Source organism: Oryzias latipes, chromosome 23 (genome assembly GCF_002234675.1).
Source record: "Oryzias latipes chromosome 23, ASM223467v1".
NCBI lineage: Eukaryota > Metazoa > Chordata > Actinopteri > Beloniformes > Adrianichthyidae > Oryzias > Oryzias latipes.
Window position 1 is genome coordinate 5,214,305 of NC_019881.2, and position 22,157 is coordinate 5,236,461.

Here is a 22,157-nt window from a genome sequence, read left to right on the forward strand (position 1 = left end):
CATGCCTTACTCACCCTCATCAATATTTAAGTAAACAAATGATCCCGCGCGCCTTTGATAAAGATAATTAGTGCTTCGGCAATTATCTGCCTTGTGACCTCCTGCCTTTTCAAACTAAACATCTATTCCCAGAGTTTTTTTTCTTTTGTGGATTTCTGAAGAAAAAATAAACAAGTCAAACTTTAGCAAAAAGCTTTACCCCCCCCCCAAAAAAAAAGAAAAAAACACACACACACATACATCTGAATGAATATTTGATTGCTAGAAATTGTTTTTTTTTTGCTAAGGTTTAATTTTAACCAGCGTTGATTATAGGTTTGCATCAAACCGTCACATCTGAGAGTCACTGATCGAACGCTTCACGCGCACACAAAGCCGTGCACGCACACGCGCGCACACATGCAGCCATTCATCAGCTCTAATTAAGCAGCAGATTAGGAGAGCCTGCAGACCAACGCTGAGCGGCTACACAGAGGGACGAACCAACGGGGAGAAGGACGGACGGAGACGCCACTCCACAATAAAACAACCACTAAACCCTGAAGTGTGAATGACAAGAGGATGAATGGATGGATGGATGAACGGATGGATGGACAGAGTGGGCCTGACTCTTTTTTTTTTTTTTTTTACCTGAAAGTTGAGTGCCAGGGGGGGGGGGGTCTCGACCATGGAAGTTGCCTCAGCTAGCGGCGAGGGGCTGTTGCAGCCAGTCGACTGGTGTCACCGTGTGAAGAGGCAACACTATCTGTGTCATCACTTCAGCCCTGTTTATGGGGAATGGCATCATAAACAAGCCACCCCCCCACCAACACCACCAAAACCACCACCACTATACACACACACACTTCGCCACCCCAGCCCCCGCCCCCCCAGCTGTTTCTCTCTCCCGCCACCATTGTGCCGTTCCTGTGGACTTAAATCACCCTTGCCCCCATTGAAAAAAGAAGGGAAAAAATAGAAAGAAAAGAAAGAAAGAGCGCCCGCCACTGCTTCTAACAATTATTCTATCATTTCCACTTGTCACTGCTGTAATTACAGGCTGGGGGCCCCCATGCGGGTCGGACAGAGGAAGCTTGAGTTAGGGCAGAGAATGGACTATGTGTGTGTTTGAGGGTCAAATGGAAATCCTTTTTTTTTCTCTCCATCAAAGTTTTTCTATTACAATTTTTCAAAAAGAAAAAAAAAACTTTTTCATTTGATTTTCTAAACTAAAATATGACAACAAATTCGATTTGGTTTAAAAAAAAAACTTTTTTGGTAGGGTCCAGAAATGTGTGTGTGTGTGTGTGTGTGTGCAGGTCCTCTGTGAGTGTGGGTGGGTCCTGTGTGAGACAGAGCGATGGTGCGCGCGCGCGTGTGTGTGTGTGTGTATGTGTGGGGATCTTCATACGGGGACTGCTGTGGCTGGTCGCAGGAAGCTCGCCGGCTCTCCGCCTGCTTACCAGGAACGCCGCGGCGGCTGCTGTAATCGCACATCCGCTTAACTAACAACCACAAACTAAAAACTCTCACACTCTCTCTGCGCAAACGCACAGCGCTGCCGGACCGCTCGCCGCACTTCTGCGCGGCGAGCCGCGAGGAGCTGGAGGACCGCTGCTAAGAGAGCTTTCCCCGTCACAAAGGTATGTGTGCCTGGCTTTATTCCGTGCAGTTCGGCGCTTTCCCTTTCAGCTCCGATTGTGTGCATGTCAAAAGTGTGCGTGTGTGGAGAATAGGATTAGCGGAAGGCTGAGTCCACATCCGAACGCCGCGCTCCCACAGAAAGGACACTTAAAAAACAATTAGGCACATCCACGCCGTTCCCGAAGCACCGACCACAACAAGCAGCACACGTCTCCAAAAATAAAGTCCCACAAAAAGTCCCAAAAAAAAAACAAAAAAAAACAAACAAACAAAAGAATGACCTACCTTTTAAACAGAAAAGATCCACTCTCCTCTGTGAGGAGCATTTGGCAAAAAAATACAAAAAAGTATTCTCAGAAACCTGACAGCATGGCTGCGTTGAAAGCGGAGAGGCTGGAAAATGCCAAAAAAGGAGGAGAAAAAAAATAAAGAAAAAGTGAGGAGGAGAGAGTAACTAGCGGGCGCTTACTGTCAAAGGCATCAGCAGAGAAGTATTTACAGCGGTATTTACAGTAGTGAGAGGGGAGAGCACCTCTGCCTGGTCACGTCTGAGAGACAGTTGCCGTTTCAGCGCTGCCTAATTAAAACAAGTCAGGCAGCCCCGCTGTATTGTTTTGACGCCTGAGGACCAATAGTACACAAAAACCAGTGGCTTGATCGGGGGGTATGAGGGGGAGGAGGAGGGAGGGGGGGTAGAAGAAGTGGGGGCGGAGGGTGGCGAGAGTTGGCAAAGAAATGAGGAGGAATAAAGGGGGGGGGGGGTGTTATGGAGGAATCCAAGATGGGAGGGAGACCACCGCATGCCGCCAGGGTGCAGGTTTTCATGCAGAAAACGCAAAAGAGGACAGTCGGTGCAAAGCTGTTAAGAGACCTGAATGCTCTCTAGCATAGACAAAAAAAAAAAGGTAAAAATGAAACTTTTTTGGGGGAAAAGTTTAGGAAATTAAGTGGAAATAAAACTTTTTTTTTACATTTTGTGACAAAAAAAACCAAGCTATTTATTTTTTATTTTCTAAACTTGTAAAGTTCCAGAAAGAGGCAGGATAGCTGGACCAGCTTCCTCTACCACAAACAACCCAACAACTAGAGGCAACCGTCCGGGCTAATGATGTTTGCCTTTTGTCATTTCTTTTTTTTTTTCCTTTTCTCTCCTCTCCCCCCTTTCTTTCTTGCATGCCACAGATGTTTTTCTTAGTCGCTTCAGCAGACAGGAATCCACTGGCAAGACGAAAGCCTCGGTCCTCCCCATGAGAGAGGAGTACAAAGCCCCCGGTCTGCGCGCGGCAGATGCGGGGAAAGCCGGTCCATCTGCCACCAGCTTGCAGAGCCACATGGGAGATTTTCATACGAGGAATATTTTCTTGTTTTAATCCACAATTTTCAGTGTAACCAGATAAGTCGTTTTGGTGTTTTTTCATTAAAATATTAACCCCTGGAAAGTGTTTCATTGTAGCTTGAAAAACCTTTAGGAACTTGTAAGAAAACGGTGGAGAACTTTGATTTATTTGGAGATGGTGGAGCTCCCCCTCACACGGGGGGCTAAAGACCACTTGAACCGGTGGCAGCGGCGGTGATTTAACAGGCTGTGAATAGCACATTATCTCCCCCCGACCCAGCGAAGGCATTTTTTTCTTCTTTCAGCCGCGTGATATCATCATTAAGACGAGCAAAAAGACGTCGCGTTTTCATTAGTGTCAACTAAAGCTAGTGGGTTGTGTGTGTGGGGGGGTAAACACTAAACAAGAATGACAAAGTGAGAAAGACAATGGGAGTTGATGCTAGTTAGAAAAAAAAGAGGGGAGATAATAGGATGTAGGAGGGGGACGGTGCTGGGGAAAGTCAAAAGGGGGCTAGCATCAGACGCTGACTGCTAATTGCTCTTAGCACCAACATTATGGTTGTTGGTTTTTTTTTTCTTTTCCCCTCTCCTTTAAGACTTTAGGAGCTTCAGCGACTCAGAGAGTCTTGAAAAAGACAAACAAGAAACATCCGCCTCTGGAAAAGGGAAACGATTCCACATCTGGGACAATTGTGCTCCCCCCACACCTCCACCCTGAGGGTTTGCTCCCTTCACCTCTCCTTCGGCGCTGCCAGGGCTTTCTCTGCTGCCAAGGTCAACAGAGACAGGCAGGCCCACCAGCGTCTTGATGAGGTGGCAGCAGGGCCGTGGGGGGGGGGGGTGCAGCGGGGAGAGGTGACGGTGGCAGCAGCTGATTACAACAGTGGCAAGAGCAGCAGCTGACGGAGGGGAGGGGGTGGACCGGGGATGAGCGGCGTGGCGGCGGGCGACGCGCGTCATCCCAACAGCTCCGCTGCAATTTACGGCGCTTAACAAACGCTAACGAGAGGGTTAGCGTGAGTGTTACACAAAGTCACAGTCACTGTTGTATGTCAGTCACACAATCACGTGACCCACCCATCAATAACCCTCCAACAGAAGCCATCAGAAAAGAAAATTGGTGAATAGGAAAAGCTATGGAAAAAAAAACACGCACAAAAATACACTTTTCCAGTTCTGCCAAGTGTTTCAACTCTGTAAACATTAAAAGTGTCAAAAACCCTCAAATAAAAGCCCCAAAACTACAAAATAAGACCCTTGTGACACCAGAAATGTCGCAGCCGACACTTCGATCTACTGTTATTCTTCGAACGTTTAAGCAATCAGTGTGAATCCTCTGATGCGGATAAGTGTTTATTATTTACAAAGCTGCTTTTCTCCACTTATGGTTTTCCCTGTAAGAGTTACCGTTGTCAGAAGAATGGAAACACTGGAGCTAAACCAAAATCAGCATTGTTGTGCATATGTTGTCACTCCATTGTTGCACAAGCCAGCGCACAAAGTCCAGCGCATAAATAAGTAGGAGCCAAATTAGGAATAATGAAGGAGAACCTTTAATTTAATCCTGGGCGAAGTTGATGACACGTTATGCTGCAGATGGTCTTAGAGCACAAGCCATTATGAACCAGGGGTTATGTAAGTGGTTGAAAGGCAGCACCGTTTTAATATACTGTACTTAAGCACCAGGGGTATCCATGGCAACTTGCCCTGCACGGTGCATTCAGCAACCCTTAGTGAAATGTTTATTAAGTGGACGATAATTTAAAACAAAAGCAGGTAGATAAATAAATCTGGAAGGAGAAAATAAATAAACGAAAGCTGCCCTATCATTTATTTTTATAAAAATAGTAGAAATAAGACAGAAAAGATCAAAAGATATTGGGTAGTGATAGTGGAATGAGTCACTGTGGGTGTGAAGTGGCCCTTCCTGTGCGAGTGTGCACATGTGACTTCCATTTGGGACTTTGGCTGAGCTCCCAACAGGACATCCCTGAGAGTGTTTACTTGACTCAATATCAACAGTTGGGGGGGGCAGCACTTTGGCCACGGGTTCCTATTGAAAATAAACCGGACTGCGCGTATGCTGGACCCAGAAACGTCAACACACGCCACATAGAGCCACATATTGCACTCAGCAGGGTCCCACCAGTGCCTCTCAAAGCTTTTAACAGTACCTTTGCCCCCCCCACCAGTAAATGGCAACAACCATTAGAGGGCACTGTAGGTGATGTATTGGTATGTGGTACTGAAAGCAACGCAGAAGAAGAGGTGCTGCTCAGTCATACGCCGGGCTTGGTGGAGTTAATGCAAAACGACAGATGATAAGGTGATTTAAAGTGATGAGGAGTTTTCTTGACTTGCTATGTTTATCTTAATTATTTGTTCTTTTGCTGTGCCTTTTAGGATGAAATGTCCATCCTTGTTCTTGTATTTTGTCAAATAAATTTCTCCCAAAAGTAGGACTTGTACTCTTTTTTTTTTTGCATAATTTCTCTCTTCTTTGTCAAGCATTTTTTGGCTCTTGCAACATCAGAGCGACTTACAAAATACGGTACCTTTCAGGTAGGCAGAAAAATAAAAGCGATAGGAAAATCACAGAAGCCGTCCACTGACTTGGCCTCTTGAAAGGAAGGCGCTGGTAAACTAGCGACAGGCACTCCAGGTTAAATTGGCACTCCTCTCGCCGCCTCTTAACTACCACCACCACCACCATTCGCAGCTGAACTCCACCCCTCCCAAAAAAGAGATGCCTTTTCTTCAAAAGCCTGTTTGAATTAGGTGAGTTGCTGAAATCAAAGGCTCGGTTGAGATGGAGAAATTTAAACAAGCAAGTGCTGCTCACAGCAGTTTACCTGTTATATGGAAGATTGAATTTAGATGAAAGGGTGGAGGCGAAGAAACTCCCCCTGTTTTTCTTTTTTTACAGATATCATCATATAGTAAAGACAGCTGTGCTTTAATTAAATTCCTGCACGGAGAAAGGAGCATGTTCCTTGTTGATATTTTCTTTCGACGCCCCTTCGCCGCTAAGATATCATCAGGATAAAATAGCAGCTCAAAAGAATGTGAGATTTAATAGCTGCATGCTTTCTGATTTCCTGTTAGGGATCCATTTGACACCCATTTATGACAGTGATCTGTCATGTCTGAGGAGCTCGCTGCTCCAGCTCTGCCAAAGAGATTATCATTCCCAGAACCGCAGCCTCGCGCTTCAACGGCAGCGAGACAAGCTCCACTGGCAGTCAAAAGAGCACAACACCTGTATGTGCTTTCACCGCCACCCAACACCCCAAGATCGCTGCCAGAGCCTTTACAGGTAGACATGAAAAATACTTTGATGCCGGATGGAACCGCAAACAATATTGGCAAACTGCTGTAACAAGGAAAGTTTACGGGGAAACTCTCCAGGATTAGCGGAGATGCTGAACTCCTGGAACGTGGATCTGCTCTGAGTCCTTGGGGCTTGTTGACACAACGACATCCATTCACGACTAAAACACTGTTCAGCTAATACAAATGACCTGGGAAAATTAATTCTGAAATATTGCATCTGAGCAAAGAAAATAATCTCGTTACATGAAGAAGTCCAGCTATTCCAACGACTAATTCAAACCTAATTTTTGCTCGGCGCTAATTTAAGGGTGAAGGGTGGAGGATAGGAATTATATCTGGAAGTAATTGAACGTGTGGAACTGAGCCCAGAGGAGCGCGCTCTACCCCCTTCCCATCAAAAAAGAGGAGTGACATGGAGGAAGAAGTCTTTGTTGTTTGGGACTTCCAAAGAAGTCAACGTCTTCATTGTGCCGTCATGGGAACAGAGATGTACATAGGACGTATAGACCTCAGAGAGGTATTGATGAAGGTCACAGAAAAGCTTTTCATGCACCTGTATCGGGGGGGTGAGCTGTACAGGTGCTGCGGGTGTTTGGGTTGCCCGGGCCTGCAAAGGGTCGTAGAAAGAAGCTGCCACATCTTAAGGGGAGCACAGGTGTGTCTTGCAGTTAAGGCTCTTACAACCACCTCAAGGGACATCATGAAAATGGCATGCAAAATTGTAATGTCTGGGGTAAGTGTATCATTATTTGTAAGACTACTAAAAAGTTGCACACACGTCATTTGGGTGATGCTGTCACATGGTTTCTCTAGGCCAAAGGTCACCAACCTTTTTGAGACTGAGGGCTATTTCATGGGCACTAAGTGGTATGAAGAACGCCACAGGACCTGTTTGCTAACCCTATTTTTATTTGCTCATTTTACACAAAAAAAAAAAAAATGCATGAATTTTCTAGACTCGTATTACGGGGGGGGTCAAACTCAGTTGTAGAGGGGGCCTAAATCCAAAACACACTTTAGTTTGCGGGCTGAACAAGATAAACATTTATTGAACACACTAAAGCTAAACTTTTAAACCGTTAAAACTTCAACTTAACTTTAACTTTTTAAACATAAATATGAATAAAAACAGACAGGAATATTAATCTAGAACAACAAATATATTCTGTCAAAATTATTCAAATATGAACAAACAAAGCCAGGAAATATTAATAATTATAAATAATACATCAAATTATTCCGTTTTCTTTGCTCTTTTGTCATTTTATTAGAGCTGAACTGACATAATTTTTAGCAACAAGTTTATTTCTGCTTGGTGTGTGATGTTCTGTGAGAGTCTCTGGTCCTGTGTGTGTGTCTTAGGTCCTGTGTGTGTGTGTGTCTCTGGTCCTGTGTGTGTGTCTTAGGTCCTGTGTGTGTGTGTGTGTCTCTGGTCCTGTGTGTGTGTGTGTCTTAGGTCCTGTGTGTGTGTGTGTCTCTGGTCCTGTGTGTGTGTCTCTGGTCCTGTGTGTGTGTCTTAGGTCCTGTGTGTGTGTGTGTGTGTCTCTGGTCCTGTGTGTGTGTCTCTGGTCCTGTGTGTGTGTCTCTGGTCCTGTGTGTGTGTCTTTGGTCCTGTGTGTGTGTCTTAGGTCCTGTGTGTGTGTCTCTGGTCCTGTGAGTGTGTCTCTGGTCCTGTGTGTGTGTCTTTGGTCCTGTGTGTGTGTCTCTGGTCCTGTGTGTGTGTCTCTGGTCCTGTGTGTGTGTCTCTGGTCCTGTGTGTCTGTCTCTGGTCCTGTGTGTGTCTCTGGTCCTGTATGTCTCTTTGCTCCTGTGTGTGTGTCTCTGGTCCTGTGTGTGTGTCTCTGGTCCTGTGTGTGTGTCTCTGGTCCTGTGTGTGTGTCTCTGGTCCTGTGTGTGTCTCTGGTCCTGAGTGTGTCTCTGGTCCTGTGTGTGTCTCTGGTCCTGTGTGTGTCTTTGGTCCTGTGTGTGTCTCTTGTCCTGTGTGTGTTTCTTTGGTCCTGTTATATTTGGCATTTTCCTAATTTTGTGCACCACCAACAGTATAAAATCCTCCAAAATCTTAAATATTTTCATAAACAAATGATCTATTGTTGATTTATGGTGTGAAAAAGTGCAGCTGTTTTCCAGCCTGCATTACCTGCTGTCTTTATTTATACGTTACTATCACCAACTAAACAACCGTAAAAATAAATGTATATGGAAAATACAGACAAGTATTAAAAATGTCCGCAATAGTTAGTGAAGAATGACATTATTAGGATGAGCTGAGTAATTTAAGCCCCCCCGAGGATCCAGGTGTTGCGCAATGGTCTCTGTGCGCCGTTTTACCTCGCAACCTGCGCCCACTACCCCTCCCCTTCTCCTCCTCAAACACACACACACGCGCCTCTTTCTCAAAGGTGGGAGCGCCGATTCGCAAGTTTCAGGCCGTTCCATACTCTGCCATCTATATCACGATAGCAGACCTAAAGTGCCACAATTACTAATAGCAAATCGCCACCCTCTAATATCCAGGCAAGTACCGTTGAGCCCGAGTCTTAATTTACTATCCTCTTACTCAGTAGCAGCCCCATTGGACATGTCTGAACCTGCTATGCAAAACACAACCCCAGTTTGTTGAGAACGACACTCATAAGTTAGTGGACAATCATATCTGCCCGTTTATATTGAACACATCCACCACCAGCCAAACAGCATTAACCTCCCTTCTGCTCACAGCTCCCTCGCTTATGGTGAGCGATTTAACACTGTTTACTAGCGCATGTCTGCCACCTACAGTTGGGAGAGGTTGGTTGCGAAATCTCAAAGCGGTGCAAAGTACGTGAATCTTGCTTTATCTGGCTTTTCTTTCACAGCTCTGTTCCGATATCTGACCGACTTGATGTAATTTAATTCCACGATTATTAAATTCTCTTCCACGATCAATTTTCAAACGGTTTGCACTTCCATGTTTTGAAAAGGACGCCATCCATTTCTCAATATCACATCTGATCCCCTGACTGGTAAAAGTTTTACCTCTAGCTTTCAACACAAGTTTAGTTCGTAGAGTCCAAAAATGGTCATATCTTGAGTAGCTGCAAATGAAAGTGAGAGTTTTGAACCTGGGAGCCCAAAACACGTGTTTCTCATTCACATTTGTGACATGTGTGCGTGAAGCTAAGGATTGAAGTCGTGCGTAAGAATTGTGCACTTCACACATGAAAAGCACTTATGGGCCCCTTGAGGTGGTCGGAAAAAAAATAAAAAATCTGTACTGTTTCACCCTTACCTGTTGCATAAGTGTTCACTACAACCACTTGCTCATAGAAAATAAAAAGTGCTTGAATATTTTCGCTCTACAGGCTCACAAAACGGCATACTTCGTGCATGCCTCGTTCAAGTTTGCCTACTTTTCGGCTGCAGACAGCCCATGTCCTCTAGTAAGTACAGTTGCGACTAAGACTTAACTACAAAAATTTGGGCTTCCCCTGCATGGTAAAAAGTCCCGCTTTATGAGGAAGTCTCCCTCTCAGGTGACCAGCTCCATCTGTGCAGCCTAACTGCTAATAAATGGCACACTTTTTTTTCTACTGATCTGAGGTTTCAAAGCAACGAATAAATGGTGTCCAGCTGTTTGGACTTCGCCACCTGAACACGTCTCCACGACAGCGCATTTGTGGCAGATGACACTAGATTGCGGAGCGTTTAAAGGATTTTTTTTCCCTTCCCCGCTGTTTGACCCCCCAACAATCCCGACAGGACGACGATAAAATCCAGAGGGACAGGCCTCGGTCTCAACCATACTGGAGCCCTCCCTCCCCCCTGCTCTTAACTTAAATCTTTTGCCATTCCTTCCAAACTAAATGTGTTTTCCAAATGAAAATAAACGGACTCCTACTGGTTTGAGGCAGTCATCCTCTGGAATATGAGATCAAATAAAGGCTTCTGTGAAGGCTGAAAGGAGAAATGAAATGGCTTCTGAGGGGAGATGTACCGAGTAATAAAATTACTCCTTTATATCTTCCTAAACAGCATATGTTCCCCCTGAAGTGAGTGAGGGCTTCACTTTGGTTAAAGACAAGTATGCGATGGACAATTTTTTTTTCCTTCAGGGAAGATACCCCCCCTCCCTGCGCGATACACTTCTCAAAACTTGGCGCAATGCAATTTTCTGAAAAACGAGAAACTATTTCAGCAACAAGTTAAGCGGAACTTTGGAAGTTTCACTTTGATGATGTGCCGCTCGCCCGCTGCCATTCAAAGGTACGTTCCATTAAATTGGAACAGCAAGATTCATGAGCCTATTTCTTTTGAATGGGTTCAAACTAGGCGGAAATGTTCAGCTGAACAGCTGCATTTTATTTTAAAGCTCACACAGAAGTGACCAGGATGTACCGCAAACACAGTGAATCCCTTTTTTTCAGATGAAACGTGTCACCACTTTGAAATTGCTCGGCTATTGCAGTTAGACAAGTACCGTCCTTTTTGGCGTTTTGAAAAGGTGAGGGGGTGGGGGGGGGGGTGTTACAACAAAAGTCTAAAATCATGCAATTGATTTGTGTTCTTCAAAAGCGTGCCACAATAACATTCGGAGCGACTTTTTCCACCGCAGCAGAAGCGCTGTATTAGAGGAAATCTGCAATTGGAGGGAATCCATTATAATTCATTATACAGTAGCTATTAAACCTTCAGTAAGATGCTTTAGTGCAAGGATTGCTCCACTTATCAGAGCGACTCACTACCTTTAAAAGCTGCCTGTGCTCTGTGCTCTGAGTGGCAAAAAAGCAATCGCTGATGACTTTCAAAGTAGGACGAAATGTACAATTTAGCCAAACAGAAGCAACTGGAGCTGCAAATTAAAAGAATGTTTGGTCAAAAAAAGAAGAAAAAAGAAAATTCTGAAACCAACTCAAAGTGGTCAATCAAAGAGGGAAAAAGTGCACCATGTGTCTGAGATATTCATCACAAACCTGTCACTTCAGTAGCTTCTTTGGCAAGTTTTTCTTAATTTGTTTGTTAATTGAGGATAAGACGACTTGGTGACTACACTGATTACTTCTATATATACACAGATGTCACCCTTTCCATTTGTTTTATGCAGTCTTAAAGTGTGTAATTAGGCAGTTTACAGCAGCTTGGCGATGATTGCACTGCGACGTGGAATCTGACGCGAGCGTCAAGGTAATCTTATTTTCTCCCTGACAAACTTCAAGTCTATTGTTTACAAACACACCAAGCAGAGAGCAGACTCATTAGCAATCTAATTACCTTAGGCCCCAAAAATAGTGTGTATTGGTGCTTTCCACCTGTCAAGTCACATCAGTGAAACTTTAATTTCCACACTAAAGTTCGAGGAAGTATTTATTTTTAATACAAATTTCTGAACTTTAGATCAGTTAGTCTATGACCTTGTCATGGGGCTGCACAACATGAGGATGTGTGTTATTAGTGATCAATATTGCGGTGACGATATGACCTGTGATGTAATACATCATTTCCATTTAACTGCAAAATACTGCAAATATAAGAACTTGTATGTCGGGGAAACACACCAAAGAACAATTATCTACCTTTGTCGTATTGGCCAAAATTCATATGGACAACAATTACAAGGACTAGGTAGCACGTGCACTTGGGCTATTTTAAAAACCTAATGGCTTCTCTGTCTCTGCATGTGCGTAAGCAGTTCAGGTATGCAACTAATGTGGTTTACGCCGTTTTTTGCGATACGTGTGTTGCACAAGCTAGTTTTGTCGAAGTTGATACATATTTCGATTTATTGTGCAGGCCTTGCCGCTCATCTGTTTGAAAATACAAAATGGAGCTTCTGAAGATGCGTTCACACCGCCCTCGGTAACACGCGCTCAAGTAACAATTTTCAATAATGACCATTTTCAAGCCCTACATACAAAAGGGGCAGCCATTAAACGCATGTTAAAAAGTAAACCAGTTGAACTCTGACCAATCAGGGACCTCAATTTGGTAGTGAAGTATGGATGCCGTTCCTTTTAATTCATGTAAGCCAATTGTTTTGAAAATCGATCGTGAAGGAGAAATTAATAATTGCCGTTTGTGCCCATAGAAAGATAGATAGATATAGATATGTAGATATAGATATATCTGAATACAGCTGTGAAAGAAAAAGCCTGGAGCAAGATTTGCACCACTTCAACATTTCTCACCAAGCCTCTTCCAACGTTAGGTGACGGACGTGAGCCAGTTAACGGTAAAAGCAGCCCCTCCCTTCTTACGCTAAATGTTAAACACGCATTTGGCGCGTTCTTGAACATGCGTCACATGCTGGGAGTGAAGTTAGCATGACAGCTAAAGAGCTGTCTGCTCCTGATGAGGCATCTCCATTTCCACATTTACCCAAACAAACAACAGGCTTCACTTCAAATACATAGCAGGACGATTAGGTAATCTTCTCCTCTGTTCGGCCTCCCTGAACCTTGGTGACTTAATCTCAGTCTCTCTCTCTCTATGAGCCCCTAGAATACCGGAGTACACAAAATAAATGACTTAAAAAGAGAGTCCTTCTTGTTGTGTTACAGCAGTTTTATAGAAGACAGGAGGCCAGCAGCACAAGGGTTCTTTTGTTTGGGTGTCGAACAAATCTGAGGTTTCCTTTAGGATATTCAATATCCTGCAACAGAATTTCGGTGGTCTAGTGTCGGACATGACTTCGAGGGGAGGGCGATACAACTGGCTACGTGTGTCAGTGAATGGTTGCACGCTCCGTAGTCAATAGCTGTTAGGCTCGCATGATTTTCCTTTAACAAAAGGCTGGGAAATCAATCATTGTGCATAGAAATGCATCCAATGCCAGATGTGGCATAGAAAAAAAAGGACTTGAAAAGGCTTGTATTAAAGACTAAGGATCCAAAACACCATAAAAACCAAGTTGAAATGAAATATTTATTACAGAGTGGAGCTGTCAAAATGCTACTTACTGCACTTAGAATTGCTGGTTATCTAAGAAGCGTTCTGGAGGCGTTGCATGTCCATTTTTTTTTAAGAGTGTCTTTGAAATTTATCGCCACTATTTACTTTACAAGTTGCCACGGAGAATGAAAGACAAATGTTTCATTAGCAGGTGACTTTTTTTTTTTTTTTTCCCTTTACAAGCTTTTTGTAGTTCCGTTCCTTGACACACATACGCCCACTCCTGCATGCAGCGGGGCATAATTATAAATGCAAGACTTGCTATAGGGAGCTGAACTTTTCACACCTTTCAAAGCCACAAAATTGGATGGTTTTGTGGTTTGTGCAGCTGCTGCTCGGCACTAATGCGAGGCGGTGTCATATGAAAAATATTTCTCTCCCCCAAACCACAGGGCTGGTCATTAATGAAACGCAGGCCGTGCGGTGAGGTCATGCAGAGTCTAGATTTCAGCAGTCACACTTAAAAACAGCTCGGAGAGAATACAGGAACATGAACACAAATCAGATTCCAGCTCCAAGGACGGGAGGGGAGCTTGGGTGGGTGGGTGGGTGGGGGGAATAAATAAATAGAGAAAGGCCGCCCCCCCCCCTCAACTCTCACATTTTTCCCCCAGCGCTCTGCAAACAACCGTCAACTGCAGCTCAGAAACGGCTCACAATGAGAGCAGACTAAACAATCTGATCCCAGCCAAGGAAAATGCTAAGCAACTCTGCACACAGGATGTCTCACCCTAATTGCCAACTATCAAATCTCACAATGGAGTCTACCCATTTGGCAAAATCTACACGGCAAACTTGGCAGCACTCCTTCGCTTTTAGAAGTGTCAACTCCTGTGAAGACAATTAAAAAAATAGAGAAATGCAGTTGTTGGAGAGCTTTGTTTTGGTCTTAATTACTAACTTGTTGAGCAGACACGAAGAAAAAAAAAAAAACAGTAAAACCGGGTAAAAAAATGTTAAGAAGGTTTGATCAGATAAGGAAGTTATGGGTCCTGTAAAGCAGTGATTAAAATCCTCGGCATTAAGATAAACAGATGAAATGGGTCCCTGAGGATGAGAGCACCGAGGGAGGAGGGAGCAAATTGGCGGCGTTGTTTTCTGAAGGTGGACGGGGAGGTGTAACTAGAACCGTGGGACGAGTAGAAAAGAAAAAAAAACAGGAGGGACCACACTCTAAACAGGAAACTAATGGGACGGTCTGCGCCATCCACCATGTGGCATTGTATTTTTGAAGCCAGTCAAAGCTGCGCTCAGACTCCCTGACTTCAAACAGTCAAAATAACAGCACATTCATGAAACAGAACAGAACTACTGGGATTTTAAAAAAAGGCAGGCAAGAAGGAAAACACACACACACACACTCTCATAAAGTAGCAGACCTCAAGAGCAGATGGTAAAATTAACATTTCAACAGTTCCTTCCTTTCATGTAGGTCTCGGCAGAACTTTTTCTTGTTTGGGGGAAAAAAAAAAAGTAAGAGGGGTTGGGTTTTGGGGAGATACGGTGATGTGGAGGGCATCTGGAAAAGGGGAAGAGGAATACTGGCTTATTGCTCCTGATGGTCCGTGTCTATGAAATATTAAAGAGGTCTGTTTTGCAGGGTTTCTCCTCTCTGGAGCTGCCTAAGCTGTGTTATGGAAACATCATCTTGCTAATTTATACGCCACAGAACACCTGGTGATGAAAGGAAAATAAACTATTCTTCCTCCATTTCAGACCCAACACTTCACCGTCTCCTCCCTTTGATGTTGCTTATTTCATTTTTTCCCCAGGTTTGAGGTGTTCATCCACTTGGCTTGTTCTGCGATAAGTTGGAAACTTTTGTGTGTTTCGGATCAGAAAAACTCGCTATACATCTGGATAAAGCCTAAGTCATAACTGCCCTTTCTGGTGAATGAGGTCTGTGGGCATAAAATGGGCAAACCTGTATGGGGCACGCAGGTGGCTCACAAGAAGTGAGGTCACAGACCATTTAGTGAGCACATACAGAACAAATGCCCATTTTGTTCTATGTACTGCGGTCGACAGGTCACAGCAACAACTTATACAACATAAACGGGTAAGAGTTCGGTAGGTAAGATAAAAGCGCAGATAAAGCCATTATTATTATTATTACAATACACTTACCACACGGATGACATTTGTACGTTTTTGACAAACCTAAGGGGATCACTGTGAGACACACCTGCTCTCCTCTTATGATGCCGCTGTAGGTACCAAAACTGTTCGACCTGCAATAAGTGTTCAGGGGCCTGCGAATAACAGGCTTTTATTATTGTTATGATTCTTATTAAGTGAACATTCGCTTATAGTTTTTTAAATCAGTGCGGCCAGGGCTTTATTATTGGCCGAACTGACCCGTAAGAAGGGTCAGGATTAAGTTAATAGCTAAAAGCATCCTGGACAATCCCTGACAGACACCCCTGGTACAACACGATGGCTGGACAGAGGAGCACACGCAGCTATAGGCTCCTTTCACTGCGCTGCAGGACAGAGCGCTTTAAGAACTCATTTGTCCCTTAAGCTATCAGGCTGTTTTATGAACCTGCATGATATATATATATATATATATATATATATATATATATATATATATATATATATATATATATATATATATATATATATATATATATATATATATATATATATATATTTATCAGGCCTGCACAATATACTGCAAATCTATCGTTATCGCAATATCAAGCTGTGCACTATGCATATCGCAAAAGACAGCAAATTTGCAATAAATGGTTACATTAGATGTGGCCAAACAATCTTATAGCAGCTTGAAGTGTTTAATGGATTGAAAGAATCCCTTACTGCAGTTGACCAATCAGATGGACCCCTTCACGTTGTTAACTAATCGGATGGCGCCCTATTATGTTGTATGTTCGCCTCCTACGTCAACAAAGGTCATTTGTAGTATAATTTTTAAGCTGTTGTAATAGAATGGGAATAATATTTTTGGTTGTTTTGCCAATTGTTTATATAATGCAAATTATATCGTTATCGCAATATTAATCACTGATATCGCATATCGCGAGTTTTCTTCATATCGTGCAGCCCTAAAATATATATATATATATATATATATATATATATATATCTGGGGCGGAAGGTGCTGCTGACACCCCGGCCAACAGGAGGACAGGGCGGACGGCGCCTTCTGGGTTCTCTTTTCTTTAGCTCTGTCATTTATGAGGGGCTAATTTAATTATTTTATTACATGTGTAGGGATTGGTTTTATTGTATTCTTGTTTGTTTTTTATGGAAAGCACCTTGAGCTGTCTGTTTGACATGAAAGGTGCTTAATAAATAAAATTAATTTGAATGTGATATGAACTGTCATTTTATTCTTGTGAACTGTCATTTTACTGTTTTTTATATTGTTTATGGCGTGTGGTTGTATGTGTTTTGCTGCCGAACACCTGAATTTCTCCTTTGGGAGATTAATAAAGTTTATATCTATCTATCTAACTAACTAGCAACATTTAGCCGCGGTAACAACATTTAGATGAACTTTTAAACTGGATGAACTTGAACTGGAATAACATCAGCCTATATTTTGTTTAGACCCGAGTGGTAACACAAATTTACGTGATTGTTTGCACGGTTTCTCAGGACTGTTCATTCAAAGGCCGCCTCCGCTAGCGCACACACCATCCCCAAGCCACTTCTCTGCTTGAAGATACAAATCTCCCGGGAGACATGGTTCTCCTGAGTCCGGCAGCTCGCTCACACAGAGCAGCCGAACACGAACACCCTGCCTGCAAACACGAAGCTATAAGACTCCAGCTGTTCAGCTCAGAGACATGGTTCGCTCGCCTGGAGCAGCCGGTTCATTTTAACGGCCACAGATCTTTTTACAAAGTGTGTTGTGGCAAAATCTCTCTATAAACATTACAAAGAATAATGTCAGACACAACTTATGAAGGAAAAGAAGGTTACAAAAGGAAACGTGAAATGAAAATATGTAGAGCCCCCCAAGCGGGGTTACCGTAGTGTGACGTCATCATTAGTTGAAGGCCCCCGAACACTTATTGTAGGCTGAACAGTTTTTGTATCTATACCGCCACTCCTCTCAACCCCCTTATGGGTGCAAAAGCCAAAACCGATGGCATCTGGTGCTTCTGATTTGTGCAATAAAAAGGCCCGAACAATGGACAGCATCTCTCATCTTCAACCCCATCCAATGGAGCGTCTCAGTAGTCGCCATTAATTTGGACACAGTTCTGGCTGAATTACACGTGTACCACCTCAGTGACATTTTAAATGCAATTAAAAGCCGGTTATGGAAGTGTGCGTGGACTTCTGTGTGATGGAGGGAAAAATCACCGGCGTGATTAACATGCAAACGAGCTCACGCTGGCAGACTAGATTGGGGTTTGAAAACCTCAATTACTTTTGCATGATTATCTATTTACCAGTACACAGATTTTCCATTTCTCATCTCCAGCCGAGTTCCTCGTGCGTGGGTCTCAATTATACACGGCAAACCTTTATTTATGATGCGCACAATGCTCAAATGGCAGCTGCGGTTATTCGTCGCTGTGATGTATTGCGTCGTTACAGACGGGACGCCCTCAAATGCTTGAGATAGCTTAATGCGAGCTCCACTTCCAACCACCCAACTCCTCCCCGATCCATCCCGCTCGAGTTAAACTCCCTTTGATCCAGTTTTTTCCTTCAACACGGAAAGGTTAATAGACAAATGGTGATCATTTATCCCTTTCACTTCAGCTAAAACTATGGTGCTGCCAACAATGACAATGTGAATCTATTGTACAGAGAACAATGCTGCTGGTTAGCGGCCAACAGCACTAAGAAAAGACTGTCGGCTAGAAGGAAATGAAGACAACTTTAGGACATATTCGCTTATTTTATTTTGCCGAGATTAATTAAGTCAACGGCAGCAGAGAGGAAATAACGTGTCCAACTTAAAAGAGGTTAAAATGGACAGAATTCCTTACTTTGAATGTATTTTTTTGAAGGTAATGAAGCATCAAACACAGCTCAAGTAAAGGAAAACACTGTCCAACACGCAGAAGATAATGAACCACCATGAAAAATCTGGTCACTCCAAATTATTTTATCTGAACTGTAATTATTACCACTTCTTTTCCATTTGTGTGGAGCATGACTGTTGTCAGCGCTCTTTTGAATTTCCCAGAGCTCAGGAATGGAGGGGACAAAAAAACTAAAAAGCACATATCTCTGGCACAGCCTGGCTTTTCACATTGTACCCAGCATACATAAAACATGCCATGTTGCTTCAGCGGGAGCAAAAAGGAAAACAGTGCCATCAAGTGAAAATTCTGAGGATTCCTGAAACACCTTAGCAGATAGAAACCATCGTGGTATCAGCTGGGGGGACGCGGCTAAGAACATTGTGGGATGTGTTAGTATATTCTGGATACAGGAAGATCTTTGACACCATCTTCAGAAAATGTCAATCGTATTTGAGAATTTAGGCGCTTTTCCCAACTTCCAAATCAGATAGAGACAGTCAAATGAAGCGAATTCTACTGAGGTAAAAGGACGAATCAAAAGAACCACTAGGCACGCATTTGGTGTTCAAAAAGCTTTGGCAAAATTAGTATTTGTACTCAGGAACCAGAACATGGCTACACTACTGTTGTTTTAAGGTTGCAAAAGTGTTAGGGGGAAAAAAAGTAGTGGATGAAACGCACTGAGAGTAACAGGTGGTGACGAGTAGAGTCGCGAAGGAGATAGAAAGTAAGAGAAAAGGAGCAGGAGAGGCTTAGATAATAGCAGATAATGGACAATTAACTCAGGCTAGCGGTGCTTGCTGCAGTTAATAGCAGCTTCTGGTACAGCAAGTCCCTGATCACCACTCAGCCATATTCACACTGGGAATACAGACGATATCAAGCTGCAGGCAAGCGGGCCTCTGAGCTGTACACCGTGTATTAGCAATCTCCACAATACCTTCAAACAATGCTTGATACCAAGTGTCCCAAAGTGCCAACGCAAGCACTCCACTGATGGAAAGTCTGCCGTGCCGTAACCTTGTCCATTGTTTCATATCCTTTCATCGGCAAAATAAACCAAGAAGCAGTAAATCCCTTTTAAAAAGTGACATACTGCCGCTTCTGCATGCAGACGTGGAAATTTGCATAATTAAACCTATATAAAAAGCTAATTGCACAAATGCATGTGTGGATGTCACCACCGCGTATCACAGAGACAATGGACATGCTTATATGAGGGGGCCTCAGAAGTGATTTAACTGCGCCCCCCCCCCCCCCCCCCCCCAGTCCCTTCAAGCTCCATCTAAATCTATTGATCTGTGAAACACAGAGACCCAGGGGAGGCAATTCACTTAATATCATACATCTAATGATGAGATGAATAACGATTCCACCATTTGGTAATTAAACGTCTTACAAACCATTTAACTGACTGCGCGTCAGGAGGGGTCGCTGGAGGTCATAGCGACTGTTTTTCATTTGAGGCAGCGTCGGGACGTCGTTATAATCAGGGACAATGCCAGTGGAAGATGCTTTAAAGATGCATAGCGGTGAGCATTGGCAGCTTTGTCGGAAACCCAAATCGTGGTCAGTACTGAAAGAAAATGTCCAATCTCTGTACTAATGACTTCAAGGCCATACTTTTCTTTTTTTCTAATTGACTTTCACCTTTTTCTATTTTTATTTATTTTATAAGCATACTAAAGTCAGCTTTAAAATGAAAAGTTGACAAATTCACATTCAGCGAGATTGTGTCAAATCCAAGTTGTGAAGAACAAAAATTGTAAACTTCTGAATATAAATTCTACAGGAATAAGGCGCTAGCAGTAATATCCAGCTCTAGTAAATATAACTTTTTTCAGAAATGATTTTTACACTAATTTTTGATTAAAAAGATTCCTTAAAGTACGTTATTATTTTGGTAGACATGTTGTAATGGCTAAAAAGAACCCCAAACGTACCCCAAAATCCAAGGATTAGTGACCAAAATTCCATCCGTGTTTATGATAGGAAACCTTGAGTGAGATTTGTTGCTACAAAAGAGACTTTCTATCAGTTAAAAACTGTTTCTGGATTTATGAATCGCATGCAAAAGCCTCTGTTCTTTCTTCCTCATCCACAGAGCATTTGCCAATGGAAGACGAGTGTCACGCTTCTGTCTCCTTATTGAATGATCGCTGGTAAACATTGTCATTCCCTAAAAGAAGCGAGGATTAAAGTCTGCTTTGCTCTTTGAGTGGAGCAGTACGTGGAGAGGGACCGGGAACAATGGCCCGAAAGGAGGACGGTATCACGGGAGGGGAGGGGGGGGGGGGGGGGTCCAATGTCAGATGAATATGTGGAAGATTATAACCAATTTCTTTCATTTTCCTAACGCCAAACTATTTTTCCTCCGCCCGCTCGCTCACACACCATTCACTAAATAAATGAGAAAACTATCACGGGCCGCAGAGATGTTTCACAAAAGGACAGAAAGGAGGCAGTCGGGGAAAATTGAATGACCCCTGTGCCTTTGACAATGCCGCCGCTGTTCGGACACATTCAGAGGCAGCCGAGTGAGCAGGACCTGCTCCCGTATTTATCATGGACACAATGCAAGTGTATTAGTGTGTCACCTATACCACTGTACGGAACAGGACTACAGTGAATTCAAAAGCGTTTGGCATAATGGAGGAGGGAAAATATGAAGGAAGGGTCCCTCTGATGTGTGGCTTTACAGAGGACACTTAAGACCGAGGGATTGTTAAGCGGACGCCACAGAGAGGCTAGGCTGCCCTCGCAGCTAACCAGTCTGCTAACTGGTTGAGCTAAGCCCTTCCGACAAAAAAAGAAAAAAAAATTGAACTGAAAGATTTGAAAACCTGCAGCAGAGTTCAAGAAGTTTCAAGTCAAGAAGTTAAAAGTTTTCTAAGACAAAAAATGAAATAAGTACTCTTTGTTAGGTGGTAAGCATCAGGCAATAGAGCGGTTTGTTATTAGACAATATTATGGGCAAACTGTACAAGGCTGATGTTAGACTCCTTTGACTTTTGAGGATAAAGTTTATCGTCATCCTCTGTAAAGTAGCTGCAGTTGCTTCAAACTTTATTTCTACACTAGATTTCTATCAGGAACCATTAAAATGTGCTACTGATTTTCATAACTGTCAAAGTGGAAGGTAAAAAACCAAAACGGAACACGACTTCAGCCTCATCTGACTCTTAAGGTACATTCATGAAAAATAAACATCACCAAACTGGTATCATCTAAATATAATCATAAATGTTAATCCACCATTGAGCAACTTTATTAGCAGCATCCTTATAACATTAGACAGCTGGAAGGTGAATATTATGCATTATTATTACTATAGTGTGTGGGAACAACTGTCACAATTAATCCATATTTCAATTAATCCATATTCCATAGTAAAGACTCTTGGTTTTCGTCTGCTTTCTTTTCTTTTTTTTTAAGTTAAAGGGTCTTCTCATGTTTCCACATTTGCTCTTTTCTGCGGGGGAAAAAAACCTTTTAAAATACGTTCATTTGTTAACTTTGCTAGCTTAAGGGTTTCATTTTAGCAGGTAAGAGCAGCCGCTTTTAGAAAGCATCGGATGGATTCTTCAACACATGACAGAGCGACTTGATGTGTCAAGACTGAGTCGAATGTGGTGGAGAGAATCCAGTAGTTTTTCAAAATAAAACTCCGTCAGAATCAGATTTTACCGCATTTTCTGCACTAAAAGGTGCATTAAAAAACTTTAATTGTTTTCAAAAAAATGACAGTGTGCCTTATAATCTAGAGTGCCTTATGAACTGAATTATTATGGATGTGCTTACTGATTTGGAGAGGTACGCAGCGCTCTGTCAAAATCTCGGTCTGCTTTTTCTTCCGAATTGCTAACAAGGTGTTATTGTGAATACGCTAACATGTAGCGGTGTTGGATTGTTTATTTTTAAATGTA

General features: G+C 42.9%; 1 protein-coding gene and 1 long non-coding RNA gene across 8 annotated transcripts in view; one reads left to right on the forward strand and one right to left on the reverse strand.

Annotated features, from left to right (window-relative positions):
* foxp2 (forkhead box P2) overlaps positions 1 to 22,157 on the reverse strand; it is a 121,816-nt gene that overhangs the window by 83,006 nt on the left and 16,653 nt on the right. For 2 of the 7 annotated variants that reach the window (XM_023952096.1, XM_023952092.1), the window contains exon 1: positions 1,909 to 2,107. The exons of the other annotated variants lie outside the window; for them this stretch is intronic. The gene's annotated coding sequence lies outside the window, so the exon portion shown is untranslated. Of the gene's footprint in view, positions 1 to 1,908; positions 2,108 to 22,157 lie in introns of those variants that run through there. 7 annotated transcript variants of the gene reach the window in all.
* LOC105357034 lies at positions 1,341 to 7,235 on the forward strand. Its single transcript, XR_911059.3, has 2 exons — positions 1,341 to 1,622; positions 2,806 to 7,235. It is a non-coding gene; the product is annotated as an uncharacterized LOC105357034 (long non-coding RNA).